Source organism: Ursus americanus, chromosome 13 (assembly GCF_024610735.1).
Source record: "Ursus americanus isolate L20-20 chromosome 13, mUrsAme1.1.p, whole genome shotgun sequence".
Taxonomy (NCBI): Eukaryota; Metazoa; Chordata; class Mammalia; order Carnivora; family Ursidae; genus Ursus; species Ursus americanus.
Window position 1 is genome coordinate 20,103,584 of NC_142139.1, and position 6,688 is coordinate 20,110,271.

Genomic DNA, 6,688 nt, shown 5'->3' on the forward strand with positions numbered 1-6,688 from the left:
AAGAGAAAAGGAATGCTCCCGATGACTAGAAGACACACCCTATGTTCTTTCTCTCTTCCTCCTTCCCCCTCAAGCTTTCCATGTCTGGCTACAATTAAAGATATAGAACAGAAGCAAAAAGAAACAACCAATGGGATTTCCAGACCACTCTAGCTGTTACTGCATGAAGGACACACAAATAAATCATTACTTCATCATTTTCATCTGCCTGCAGACAAAATGCAACATCCTTAACCTGTCTTAATTTAGGCTGCCAATAAACAAAAAATTAGCTAAAAAATTGGACCTCAGAAAAAGAAACGTGTTATTTCAAACCAAATGAAGCTTGAAACGTTTAGTTTGGTAAATATCTATCCATACAATTGTCTATGGTTGAATATTCCATACAGTAATAAACAGCCACTGAAACAGTTCTGTATTCAGAGATGTCTGCTTCAGCAGTCTGTGATTTAGCCCCTTAGGTAAGTTCAGGTTTGACATGGTTTAGAAAGATCAGGTCCTTAGGCTCTTGTAGCAGCCGAAGCCTTTTCATGGTCCCAGCAGCTAGAGAGGAACTGGTCCTCCGGCACCCAGGTCCATCCATACAGCTGAGCTTGTGTTGCTGACTTCCACTAAGAAAACAGAGTGAGGGGCCCCAAGACTCAAAGACATAATATAAATTTAAAAAAATAATAATACATTCATGATTCCAACTGTCCACACATTCTCAGTTAGGTTGCACCTATGTTATATTACTCAGCATGTGGTTTCAATTGTAACAACAATGCACATTTGTTCAAGAGTATGCTGGCTGTTAACCTGACTTCTTACTGTGTTTAAAAATGCCATGGCCTGTGACTCCCTTTTAGGGGTCAAGTGTCTGGCATGTGCCTGATATGTTATGGTCGGTATAATCTTATAGATTATTCAAGCTGCAGAACCAGAATCTTTTATGTCAAAGGCCTCTGTATATGTAATAGGTATATAATGTATATATACTGAACAAAAATAAAAGCGTAAAGTAGAAAAAAAGACAACCCATTGGCATGAAACAGGCATTCCCTGTTTCTGGACTGACAGTCAGCAGCAGCAGTCTTAAGGCTTTGCTCCCTCTTCAAAATATAGAAGCCAAGCTGACCACCTTTAACTGTTGTTTACTTGAAGACCTCTTGCTTTAACACTAAAGGATTGTATTACACTTTGGAATTTCACAGCAGAATTTGATACCACTTGGTATTTATCGAAACATTTATGTTCACAGCTTTCAGTATTTCAACATCCATGATTTATGGTTCCCTCACCTCCACACTTTTAGCTATAGCCTCTTTAAGGAGACATAAAAAGTTAAAAGGAATTCATTGAACCTACCCCAAAAAGCATCCCTTTATTTTCAGCTATTAAGGATCTTTATGTTGTAACAGAGCATTGTAATATGATTTCCCTAAATAACAAGGCCCCAGAAATCATATCAGAATTTTTTATCTTCTTCTGGAAAACAAACAAACAAACAAACAAACACCTAAGGATAGTTTCTGGCATATCAAGAATCACTTTCTGGAATAGTGTTTCCCTTCCACTGTACCTTGTTCCTCTCCACCTTTACTTCCACTATGTATAAAGGTAAAAGCAGTCAAGCTAAGGGTGCTATCTTCAAATCAAAAGATCTGAATGCAGATTGTAGCACTAGAACTCACTAGTCATGAGAGCTAATTCAACTCATTAAAACCTTCTATGATTTGGCTTCCTCAAAATATTAAATAAGACTTATAACTCCTCCTCATGGAGTGAGTCTGAAGATGAAATCAGACAGAGAATGGAATAGTAAACACACAAATGTGTTTGTTAAATCATGGACCAAAGCCAGAGAAAATTAGTTTCTTGTGGCTACCAGATGAAAGAAGAAAAGAGCAACAAAATAAAAAATGCTAAGAAAGAACAAAATTTGAGAACACTAACCACAACAACCACCACCGTTTATATTTAGAGTTTTCCCTATTCTGCTCCAGTACTAAGTATGCCTTCCAGGACTCCCTCACTCCCTCACTCCACGACATGAGAGCCATGCTACAACCACTATGCTGCTGCACTGGGCTGCCATCCCTTGAGCTTCATGGCATCAGAAGATGCAGTTCACCGGCTGGTCACCAACTGGCCAATGATCTCTTTTGAAATTTAATGCTAAATCAAAATTTGTCCAATGAAAGCTTCAAATAACAAAGGACACATTAAATGTTCACTCACGACGCTTGCTCACCCCTCCCAAATGACATTCAGTCACCAAATGACATTCTGTCTTGGTGATACACTTCTTCAAGTTATGCATTTGAGTATTAAAACACGGCAGAACTAACCCAGAGGAATCTAAACCTAAGTCTTACTCTTCCTTTTTATTCCATCAAGCTAATTCATCAAGAAATCTAGATTTATTTAGGAGAGAACTTCCTCTGAGTTTCTACCAATTAAATTCCATTTACATTTTGTAATTTAATTAGTACCTTGGTGTTGAACAAATCACCCTCTCTCAAAAGATAAAAGGATGATGTCATTTATGTTCTCAGGGCCTAGGACTCTGACGGGGGTCACACTGTGCAGGAAAAATAAGCAGTTAGGACTTGCGGGATGATGGCAAGTAAGAGAGTCCTGAGCTTAGCTCATCCTATGGACACACTGAGGTAACAGACACATCAGTGCAACTAACAAAAAACGACCTGAAGACTGGCAGAACAAACTTTCCACAGTTAATCTAGAAAGGAAGTCACCCTGTGGATGGTAGGAAGGGGAAAGAACAGTTGGGAAACTTTAAAACACCAATGAGACTAACTACAAATGGAAGGGATACCACGAAAGCGTGGAGAAGCAAGAGGGTCAGATCCTACACCAGGCACCTAGGCACAGAGGACCTGCACTGGGAAGATGAGTCCCCACAACATCCAACTTTGAAAACCAGTAGGGCTTAACTTCACAAGTTTTTACAATCAGTGGTGCTTAACTCTGGGTACTTTAAAAATCACTGGGCTTAGCTCCCTGAAAGCCAGAAGGTGACAAAGAACTGAGACCCTACCCTTAAATAGCCATCATAACAAATAACCCTGTGGAGGTTCAGCATAGAAGCAGCATTTTGGAAAGCACCTAGGGAATAAGTAAAGGAGATTTATTTTCTAATTTCAGAACTCATGCTGGAGGGTCAGGGATCTTTAAGAGACTTCTCCAAGACCAAAAGAGTTAGTGGGCACCATTTCTCCCCCAACTCCCACCCAAGCCTAGAGAGCCAGACACTTGTAGGAACAGGCACAAACACTCTCCACCTAGCCTGTTAACTCTGCTCATCCATGCCATCCCCCATTCTGTTCTCCTGCAAATCCACCCCACCCAACCCACCCCACTCAGTAGGCATCCTTCCAAAGTTGTTCCTACCATGCAAACAGCCACAGCAAAAACCGGCGCCACTCCAAAGTGACTCTTGCCCTGGGGAAAGGTGAGGATAAGCATACACGCCATTGCCCACAGTCCCAGCAGCCAAACCTTATAGCTGGCAACACAGAGAGAATGCCATGCCAATCAGTGTAACTGCATCCCCAGCAGACAGATGGACTGGGGGCAGGCACCTGGTCTGGCTGCTGGGCACACACCAATGAAATCCTCTCATGAAACAAGGCAGAGAGAGAGTACCCTGCAGGTCAATGCACTAGAGAACCAACAGAAGGACTAGAGGCAGATATTTGGTCAAATTGTAGGCCTTACCCACCTAGAAAAGCCTCTCAGAGGAAAAGGCATGGAGGAGAACAGGGAAAATGCCCCACAACAGCCACAGACAGATGGACTGAGGACACACATCTTGTCTGACTGTTGATACCATTGAACTATAAGGCCACAATGGTCCTAGATTGGCCACTTAACAGCACAGGGACCAAACCCCTACCCAGTGCATGCACAATAAGCAAAGTGAGCCACTACAACGACTAGACTGAAGGCAAACATGGCTCAACCACAATAGTAGGATACATGTAACCCACACTGGAGATACTCCTGAAGCTGCTGCTTCTGGTGAACAGAGAACATTATGCTATAGAGCACCACACAACCTTTCATAAGACCACAATTTCAGGACCTGAAGACTTAGCTAATTTTCCTAATACATAGAAACAAACACAGGGTTAGACAAAAGGAAGAGACAAAGGAGAATGTCCCAAATGAAAGAATAGGACAAAATCTTAGCAAAAGAACTAAATGAAACAAAGATAAGCAATATACCTAATAAAGAATTCAAAGTAATGGTCATAAAGACACTCACTGGAATTGAGAAAAGAGTAGAGGGTTTCAGGATTTCAGAGGATTTCAGTAGAGGATTTCTGAACAACTATCTATCTTTGTCTGAACAAAGATAGATAGAAAGGGGAAGAACTCAATAACTAAAATTTAAAAATGACTAAAATCAATAGATTAGAGGAGGCAGAAGAACGAATAAGCAACCTAGAAGACAGGAAAAAGAAAAAAGAACAATAAAATGAGAATAGGTTAAGTGAACTCAGTGACATCACCAAGAATAATACAATTCACATTATAGGGATCTCAGAAGGTAAAGAGAGACGGTGGCAGATAATTTATTTGAAAGAATAAGAGCTGAAAATTCCCTAAACTGGGGAAGAAAATAGACATCCAGATTCAGGAAGCAGAGAGAGGCCCCATAAAAATTAACCCAAGGAGGTTTACACCAAGACACATAATAATTAAAATGGGACAGTGGGGTTGCCTGGGTGGCACAGCAGTTAAGCGTCTGCCTTCCGCTCAGGGCGTGATCCCGGCGTTCTGGGATCGAGCCCCACATCAGGCTCCTCCGCTATGAGCCTGCTTCTTCCTCTCTCACTCCTCCTGCTTGTGTTCCCTCTCTCGCTGGCTGTCTCTATCTCTGTCAAATAAATAAATAAAATCTTTAAAAAATAAAATAAAATAAAATAAAATGGGACAATGTTAAAGAGAGAATTTTAAAAGCAGCATGAGAACAGTCACATACAAGGGAAATCCTCTAAGGCTATCAGCTGATTTTTCAGCAGAAACACTGTAGGCCAGAAAGTAGTGACATATATGCTCAAAGTACTGAAAGGAAAAATCCTACAACCAAAATACCCAGAAAAGTTATCCTTCAGAATATAAGGAGAGAGAAAGACTTTACCAGACAAATAAAAGTTAAAGGAGATCATCACCGCTAAACCAGCTTTACAAGAAACATTAAAGGGAATTCTTTGGATAGAAAGAAATGGCCTTATAAAACCAGTATAGAGGTTAAAGCACAAAAGTAATAAAATGAATTATATCTATAAAAATCACTCAAGGGATTCACAAAATAAAAGGATATAATGACATTGCATACACAAAATGTGGGCAAAAGGGGAGTAAAAATTTAGTGCTTTTAGAGTGGGTTCAAACTCAAGTAACCGTCAACTTAACATAGACTGCCATATGCATAAGATGTTATATATGAACCTAATGATAACCACAAACCAAGAACCTATAAAGGATACACACCCAAAAAAAGAAAAAGGAATACAAACATATCACAAGAGAAAACCATCAAACCACAAAGAGCAGAAGAAGAACAGAATAGAGAAGAACTCCAAAACCAACTACAAACCAAGTAACAGAAAGGCAGTAAGTACATACCTATCCATAATTTCTTTAAATGTAAATGGACTAAATGCTCCAATCAAAAGATATAGAGTGACTGAATGGATAAAAAAAAAAAAAAAGTAAGACCCATCTATGCAATGCCTACAAGAGACTCCTTCAGATTTAAAGACCTAGGCAGATTGAAAGTGAAGGGATGGAAAAATGTTTACTCTGCAAATGGAAGCAAAAAGAAAGCTGTATAGCAATATATATATCAGACAAAATAGACTTTAAAACAAAGACTGCCACAGAGACAAAAAAGGGAAGTTATGTAATGATAAAGGGAACAATTCAACAACAGGATATAACAACTATAAATATTTATGCATCCAACCTGGGAGCACCTAAATACATAAGGCAACTATAAACAAACACAAAGGAAGAAATTAAAAGTGATACAATAATAGTATGAGACATTAGCACCCAACTTAACGTCAATGGATAGACCACGGTGCCTGGGTGGCTTAGTCAATTAAGCGTCTGCCTTCAGCTCAGGTCATGATCCCAGGGTCCTGGGATTGAGCCCCGTGTGGGCTCTCTGCTCAGTGGGGAGCCTGCTCCCTCTGCCTGCCTCTTTGCCTATTTCTGCTCTCTCTCCCTCTGTCAAATAAATAAAATTAAAAAAAAAAAAAAGGGTAGATCTTCCAGATGGAAAAGCAACAAGGAAACAGTGGCTTTGAATGACATATTGGAGCAGATGTACCTAACACATATTCAGAACATTCTATCCAAAACCAGTGGAATACACATTCTTTTCAAGTGTACATGAAACATCCTCCAGAATAGATCACGTTAGGCCACAAAACAAGTTTCAATAAATACAAAAGAATCATATCATGCATGTTTTCTGATGACAATGGTATTAAACTATTGATCACAAGAAAGAAATCTGGAAAGAACACAAATACACAGAGGGTAAATAACGTACTACTAAATAATGAGTGGGTTAACCAGGAAATCAAAGAGGAAATAAAAAAATACATGGAGACAAATGAAAATGAAAACACAATGGCAAAAATCTTTGGGATGCAGTAACAGCTATTCT